The sequence below is a fragment of the Rattus norvegicus genome, chromosome 14, assembly GCF_036323735.1.
Source record: "Rattus norvegicus strain BN/NHsdMcwi chromosome 14, GRCr8, whole genome shotgun sequence".
NCBI lineage: Eukaryota > Metazoa > Chordata > Mammalia > Rodentia > Muridae > Rattus > Rattus norvegicus.
This window is the reverse complement of record NC_086032.1, coordinates 5,843,355-5,851,024: the sequence shown is the minus strand read 5'-3', so window position 1 is coordinate 5,851,024 and position 7,670 is coordinate 5,843,355. Positions and strand designations below refer to the sequence as shown.

The 7,670-nt window shown below is 42.6% G+C and overlaps 1 protein-coding gene across 2 annotated transcripts in view; it reads left to right on the top strand.

Moving 5' to 3' along the window:
* Dmp1 (dentin matrix acidic phosphoprotein 1) overlaps nt 1–7,670 on the top strand; it is a 34,044-nt gene that overhangs the window by 16,130 nt on the left and 10,244 nt on the right. The window contains exon 4 of one of the 2 annotated variants that reach the window (XM_063272869.1): nt 5,244–7,126. The gene's annotated coding sequence lies outside the window, so the exon portion shown is untranslated. Of the gene's footprint in view, nt 1–4,131; nt 7,127–7,670 lie in introns of those variants that run through there. The other variant, XM_006250622.5, reaches the window with a different exon arrangement.

Here is a 7,670-nt window from a genome sequence, read left to right as displayed (position 1 = left end):
TCAATTTAAGTACAGTACGGAGAAAAGGGAGGGTTTCAGACGCTGAGATTTACGCCCCCACGCTATTGTGGGAGTGTCTTGCCGGGTAGCTCAGCGGTCAAGGTCTACAGTTGAGCATGATTGTTGGTGGCTTTCTCCCTAATAGCTCTCTTGTCGCCTTCTGACTGAGGACACCAGCCAGTGCAGAAGGCCTTTCCAGCTCTGGTCCAGTTTGGTTTCTCAGCAACATAATATTTTCATTAACATAGACTACCCTTTACCTCTAACTTGGTTAAGTTCAGACAGGAATGGCAGGTGCTTCGGTCTTCTATGCATCTGCAAGTCTTTAGAGGAATTAGCTGGCTGCACATCTTTACCCTAAGGTGACCAGTAACTCTCCATTTTATTTTTGTAAGGGCATTATAGATTCAAAGGTTGGCTTGTGTGCCAGCTTTCGGAAGCCTATCGAAGTTGCCTATTGCAATAGTCGCCAGATTATGAATTTTCTTCAGTCTTGAGATCAAGAGTCTCAAAAACACATTGGTCAAAAGAAAGGGAACGATTGGGGTTGGGGATTTAGCTCAGTGGTAGAGTGCTTGCCTAGGAAGCGTAAGGCCCTGGGTTCGGTCCCCAGCTCCGAAAAAAAAGAACCAAAAAAAAAAAAAGGGAACGATTCAAAATAACTAAATCTCTTTATCCTGCATTATATACAGAACAGTTTTGAGGTAACAATAATGTCATGGTCACTGGTATAATTAAGAATAGTCCAAATTACTTTTGTGTAAATATTCTTCATTTCCACCTTCTATGCTGTAAAGTAGGAAAAGTTTGTTTTAGTCAACTTATTTTACTCACTGAATTTTATTCCTCTAGGGGTGTATCTTGTACAACACCCTGTCTTTACATTTTCAGAGAGCTCTAAGCCTATAATAATAATTTTTAAAAGGCCTTGAATCTTTAACCTATTCTCCTGGCCAGTCAGAGTTTGTCAATTGTCTCTGTTTGCCCCACATCAGTTACACCGTTTGAACTTGCTCGAGGGCAGATACCCCAAGCAGATTCCTGGAGTAACCAGCTCTGTGCTTGTCTGTGCTTAATGATCTCCAGGGCACAAGGAAGACTTCCAAACAGTGGCCAGGTAAAGTTAAGTTTAGGATTTCCTAAAAAGGCTCAGATATAGTTTTCTCAGGAAAGGGATAGAATTAATCGCAATACAGAAAGTCTCCAAGATTGCAACACACAGAGACCAAAACCCGAACGTTAGAGAGAAAAGGACAGTGACTCCAGCAATCAGCTCCCCTTTGCTGGAACTGTGTCCGGCAGCTGTGCTGGCTTCATGACTCTCACTGTTTCCAGTGTATGGCTGCACCAGAGGGTGAAGGCCAAATAATACTGGTCTATGTAAAGGTCATAACAGTAAAATGATCACTAATGACGATCTTCTTTACTCATATATTATATAATATATACATATGTACACATATTACCTATATAAAAATATATACATCTATACATATATTACTTGTGTGTGTGTCTTCTTACCCTATAGATCCTTTGGGTATGTATATATTATGGCTTCCAGTTTATTGTTTTTATGGGATTCCTGAGTGTGCAAATGAATGGGTATTGCATCTGTATCTGATTCTTGTGTTTTTCCCTTTTTAGGCCCTTTCCCCCCTATTTGCTTGTTTTGTCCTATTCCAATGCATTACTTTTAGTTTAATTTAATTTTCTTGTATGCACTAGAAGTATGTTTAATTTTTAATGAGAGACAGAAAGGGGGTGGATCTGGATGGGAGAGGGGGCGGGGAGGAACTGGGGGTAGTAGAGGGAGGATAATGGTAACAGGGTATGGAAAAATCTATTTTCAATAAAAGCATGAAGAAGAAGAAGAAGAAGAAGAAGAAGAAGAAGAAGAAGAAGAAGAAGAAGAAGAAGAAGAAGAAGAAGAAGAAGAAGAGGAAAAAGGCGACGAGGAGGAGGAAGGGGGAGGAGGAGGAGGAAGAGGAGGAGGAAGAAGAAAGAAGGAAAAAAGAAAGAAAGAAAGAAAGAAAGAAAGAAAGAAAGAAAGAAGGAAATTTCACGAAGCTTGCAGTGCAAGTCCAGTAATCTTTCGATCAGGGAGGCAGAGACAGGATACATTTTCCAAGTCCAAGCAAGCCTGTGAGATGATGTACAGAAAACAAAATTAACAAGGAAGAAAAAGATGTTGTTGTACAGCCCCTGTGGGGAAATAAAGGCAGGAGGGCCAGGAAGCCCAACGTCATCCTCTGCTTCTATTAAGTTGATATCTAGCCTTGGGTACAGGTGACCTCCTTGGGGAAACAAAAGAGCCTGGTCAGCAAACAGGGAAGGCTTTCAGCAGAAGTGGTACAGCAGACAACAATAGGCTATGGGTATTTCTGAATCCACAGCCCGGGCTTCCTGTAGAACCAGAAAGGCCACCCCCCACAGGGCCGGGTAGGTGACTTCTGCCTCTGTCTGCATTGATCCCTCAGTCAGCTGGAGGAAGTGGTTCCAGAGTTTTTCTTTGCCATTAAAATCCAGTGACTTTGTTAGCTCCCGTGGACTGGGGAGATAACTCTGTATCAACTGTGTAAGTGTGAGGACAATTTGTACCTGCCTAATCCGTGTACGAAGAAGCCAGACATAGAGGTTCATGCTTTCAAACTCTGTGCTACGGAAGTGGAAACCGGAGTAGGCCTGCTTCATGGCCCATGGTCTGTGAAAGGTGTGTGTAAGGTGTGTGTGTGTGTGTGTGTGTGTGTGTGTGTGCGCGTGCATATGCATGTCCCAGCACTCATGGACAGGTCAGAGGACAACTTTGTGAAGTCACTTTCCCCTTTCTACCTTTGTGTGGGTTCCAGGACTGGGACTCAGGTTAACAGGCTTGTGTGACTGGGCCCTGAAGTGGAAATTGTGGCTTCTCTGGAAAGTCATTTGTGTCAGATAGTGTTTCACTAAGGCAGACACATGAAGGCATGTTTTGCTGAAGCTGACACAGGTGAGAGGATGCTTTGCTAAAGCAACCATGTGAAAGGGTGGGTAAGGAAGGATTGATTCTTCGCTAAGTGACAGGCATGTATTGGTTCACCTTACACTGTGTTACTGAGCTCTGTTTGTCATGACTCTATGGAGAGACTGGCACCAACGAGCTTCTGGTGGTGTTCTGGTGGCTTCTTGCTACTTTCACAGACTTAGGCTGATTGGTAATATGTCTACTGTCACTTATTAAAACTCTCGGGTTCCTATTATCTAATCATGTGTGTGTGTGTGTGTGCGTGTGTGTGTGTGTGTGCATGCGTATGTTTGTGCATATGTTTGTGTGCATGTGTATATGTGTGTGTGTATTCATGTATGTGCACATGGGTGTATGTGTATGCGTGTAAGCACGTGTGCATGTGTGTGCATGTGCGTGTGTGTGTTTGTGTGTGTACACATGTACATGCACAGATGTAGTCATTTGTGTGGAGGTCAGAGGTTGACTTAGGGTATTTTTCTTTATCAATTTCCATTTATTTATTTATTTATTTATTAATGTCTATGTGTGAATAGACATGTGTATGGGTGTACAAATAGTTGATGTTGGGTGTCTTCTGTCTTACTTTACTTATTTTGCTTGTTTCTTTCTCTCTTTCTTTCACTCTTTTTCTCTTCCTTTCTTTCTTTCTTCCTTCCTTCCTTCCTTTCTCTTTCTTTCTTTCTTTCTTTCTTTCTTTCTTTCTTTCTTTCTTTCTTTCTTTCTTCCTTTCTGTGAGGTATGTTTTCCAGGATCTTGCTTGTTCAACTAGGCTGGCTGGCTAGCAAGCCCCTAGCACCTGCTTCCTTCTCTCCCTCCTCAGTGTTAGAATTACAAATGAGCACCGCCATGCTTGGCTTTAATTTGGATTCTAAGGATTTTACCCCCTAAGCCAACTCTCCACTGTGGCCACCTTAAGTTTTGAAAGCTTTCTTTAGTAAACCCAGAACTCAGTTTCAGCTAAACTGACTTACTGATGAGACCCAGGATCCTCCTGTCTCTGCCTTTCAATGCAGAGATCACAGGTGTGTACCACATCTGCCCGTGTACGGGTGTTGAGGATCAAACGTAGGCCTGATATTTGCACATGAAGCAACTTGCGTACGGAGCCATTTACCTGTCTCTGTCCCATTGTCTTTTAAACCCCTTTCCACTTTTTATTTCTTTCATGTGTAAAGCATTTTCTTACTTTTTTCTATTTCTTTAAGGGATTTTTATAAATTTCCCCTTCTTGCTTTCATTCTAGATGTCTTAATTTCCAAAATATTTTTTCTTATTTTAGATATTTTCTTGATTCTTGTCACTTCGTTTCTAGGTAATTCAAACTTTAACTTCCTCTCATATGTGTGTTGAGGTTTGGACTGTCGATATATATTGTAGTGCTAAATCCTGGCCCCAGTTGCCTCCAGGGATGAGGTGATTCCCACATAGACCCAAGTGATGCTATGTAACCTTGTCCCCCAAGTTATCTCTGATTGGTGAATAAAGGTGCCTATACCCTATATCGGGGCAGAAGAGAGATAGGCAGAGTTTTGGTTCCTGGGCTTGGGGTCTGAGGCAGAGACCAAATGGAGAGAAGAGAAGATGGTAGAGAGAGAAGACACCATGGGGTAGGCGAATCATGAAAACATGGTCATGAGGGCTGGCCAATTGGACTTAAGAGCAGCCCAGATGAAACATGGCTACTCACATCTCAACGTTATTTATTGGCAGGGAAGTAGACATAATAGCACAGAGGGTAGATATTTGCCCAGCTCTAGTGCTCGAAGGCTTATTATAAATATAAAGGTCTTGTGTCTTTTATCTTGGAACTGAATGGTCAAAGGCAGGGTAGAAGCCCCCGACTGAAATTAAATATTTACTACAACAGTTGTGTTAGTTTATTTGTTAATTTAAAAATAGAGAATTATAGTAGTTTCCTCCTTAACCAGGTCATTTTAGCATCCTTTCCTTGTCCATCAGTTATAGGTTGCATCTATGGAGTTTAGCCTTAACCATATGTTTCTATTTTTCATGCTATGACAGTTTTGTATAAGAACATAATGAATTTTAGTCATTTTCTTTCTATTATTTGCGCTCATGGCCATCAGATGGCGCAGTGTTGCACACCCCTCACTGACGTGAGCCGAGGCAGTTTGTCCTCACTCAGTTTGTATCTTGTGAGAATAGCTTGTCCTGCCATGTTACAACACCTCAAAACCCGCGTCCTCATTTCCTGTTCTCTGCCTTCGGCTCTGACCTTCAGATCCTGAGGTAGGGTCTGAGTTCTCTTCTGAATCTGGGGTAGCTAGCTCTCTGACTGATGCGATGGATGGAAAGTGGAGAAAATGATATTCCGGGTAGCTCTTAGGGTCCTGCCATCATGTTGTGAGAATACCAAGCTACTCCACCAGGTGACAGCCAGAACCCAGTGACAGTTTCAGCTGAGCTCCCAGGCAACCATCTTGTGAAGGAGGACCCTGGAAGTCTACACAGTCAAATCTCCAGATGACGCTAACAGGTGGTGAACAGCATGTTGCTTTAAAGTTACAAAGTACAAACTACAAAGTATCGGCTGATGTTTTGACGAAGCAAAGGAGGATAAAACACCCGACTTCCTTTCAGCTGGTATCTCATTTTTACTTTGCTTGTGTGTGGGAATTTGAAGAGTCTAAGACAATGTCCTCCTCCCAACCCTTCCCAGAATCCACTCTCTCCTGAGATTATAAGGTTGATCTAGGATAGACCTCAGGCAGGGCCACGGAGCCACCAGGGGGTGTAATTCAGAACCAGAACAGCACGTATGCCATTTAGAGCTTCTCCCCATGAATGTTGGCCCTCTGACCAAACTCTGTATGAAAATAGACTCCTCCTCTTCATATCCTGCCCTGCCGCCCAAGTTTAAGCTCACGCTGTATAAATCTAATAATTTACATATTTGAAAATGTTTTCCAGGTTGTTGTATCTAAAAAAGTAAGTGAGTCATGCAAGCATTTCAGTCAAGGTAATTGTACACCTCAATCTATCCAGTCATACAAAAATATATTTACTCAGGACTTATGATGACCCAAGCATTGTCCCTGACATTAGGGGCATTGTGGTACTGTGTGTACTTCACTTATCAAAACAAGCATCCTTACCCTTGGGGAAATTAAAGCCTGGTGCTGTATATTATATCATTTAAGCGTTTATTTAGCGGTATGCGATTGTTACTTGAGTGTGCTCTTGAACACGTGCCAAACCCACTTCCAGAACCCTCAGCCAACTTTGGTACACTCCTCAGAAAGACTCCAGCTAACAGCGTTTTCATTTCATTTCATTGCTGGTGATGGAGTAGACGCTCTTGGCAATACTTCTCTGGATAAAATCCACCTAATCAGCATTCCTCTAATCCAGTTCTGATTTCAAAATTCACTAAAATGTGCTAAGTAGTTTCAGGGGATAGTGGAGCATTAATTTTTGTTGTTAAAATTAAAAGTTACCGAAGGGAGGTATTTTTCTATTCACGTGGAATCGTGGGAATGGCACTTGTTTAGATCAGTGTTTTTGTGTGTAGATGGGGGAGGGGTGTTGAGTAGAGACTGTTAAAAGTTTAAAGAGGAAGAGATGAAATTCAAGGCCATATTCTCAAGACTAACAGCTTAGGAAAACCTAGAGTTCTAGTAGCTTCCCTCATGTACCGCCTGGAAATAAGCTCCAACAGGAAGTTCTCTACCCACCTCTGACTCGCCTTTCCCATCCCTGGGTCTTCTGGGATCTGTTAGTGGGCGGGAGACACGGTCATTGTTTATAATGCTCACAAGCCTGCATGGACGCGAATGACATATATTTAGAAAGCAAAATAAAGCTTTAGGAAGATCTTCAATTTAATGGAAACTAGTCTAGTCATTTGAGAACCACAAGAGCTTTTTAGAGAAGGCCCACTTCTGCCAGCTGGAGGAAGTGTGGGTGTATGGGGTCCCGGTGACACCTGTGATGTCAGCCACCCCAAGCCTGAGGCTCATTGGCTCTGAGGAGCTGCAGCAGAGTTTAAATTCTGCACTGTCAGACTTCTGAGCAGCAGCTGGAGAGTGGCTTCTCTGAGAGCCCTCTGGGAGAACCTGACGGAGCTTTTGACCCAGTCGGAAGAGACCTTGGGAGCCAGAGAAGGTAAGGCCTTTCCATCATTTCATTCTTAAAATGACCTTTGCTTTGGTGTTTAAAAATGTGAACTATGAACACGATACAAGGCATTGATTTCCAGAGGAGGAAGGGGAGAGCTAAGCTTGAGTAAAACCAATTCTTATTTTTGTTTTTGGGGTCACTGTCACAGTAGAAAATGACACTGATATTAAAATGACATGTTAAGTCAAAGGAGCCAGATGCTTTCCTGGCGATGCCAAATTACTTTGAGAGAGAACATTTATTAAACAGGAGGCTGATGGGAAAGTCCCCTTGGAGTTTAGCTTTCATTAATAAAACACAGCGTTTATCTGTAGGTTTCTTAGAGGCGGAGATGCAAAAGGCTCTAAATCAGTGTAGCAAGTGTTTCAAAACGCAGTCAGGTAAATTGAACACCACTCGGCCTAGTTCACTTGGAGAACATGGTGGCCTCTATGAGTTGTGTATGCAACTGAAAGGCGGTCATGATGGTGTGTATTTGGGTAGCTGGATATTCACATTAGCACAATGCTTTGTATGCAGATAGACCCCA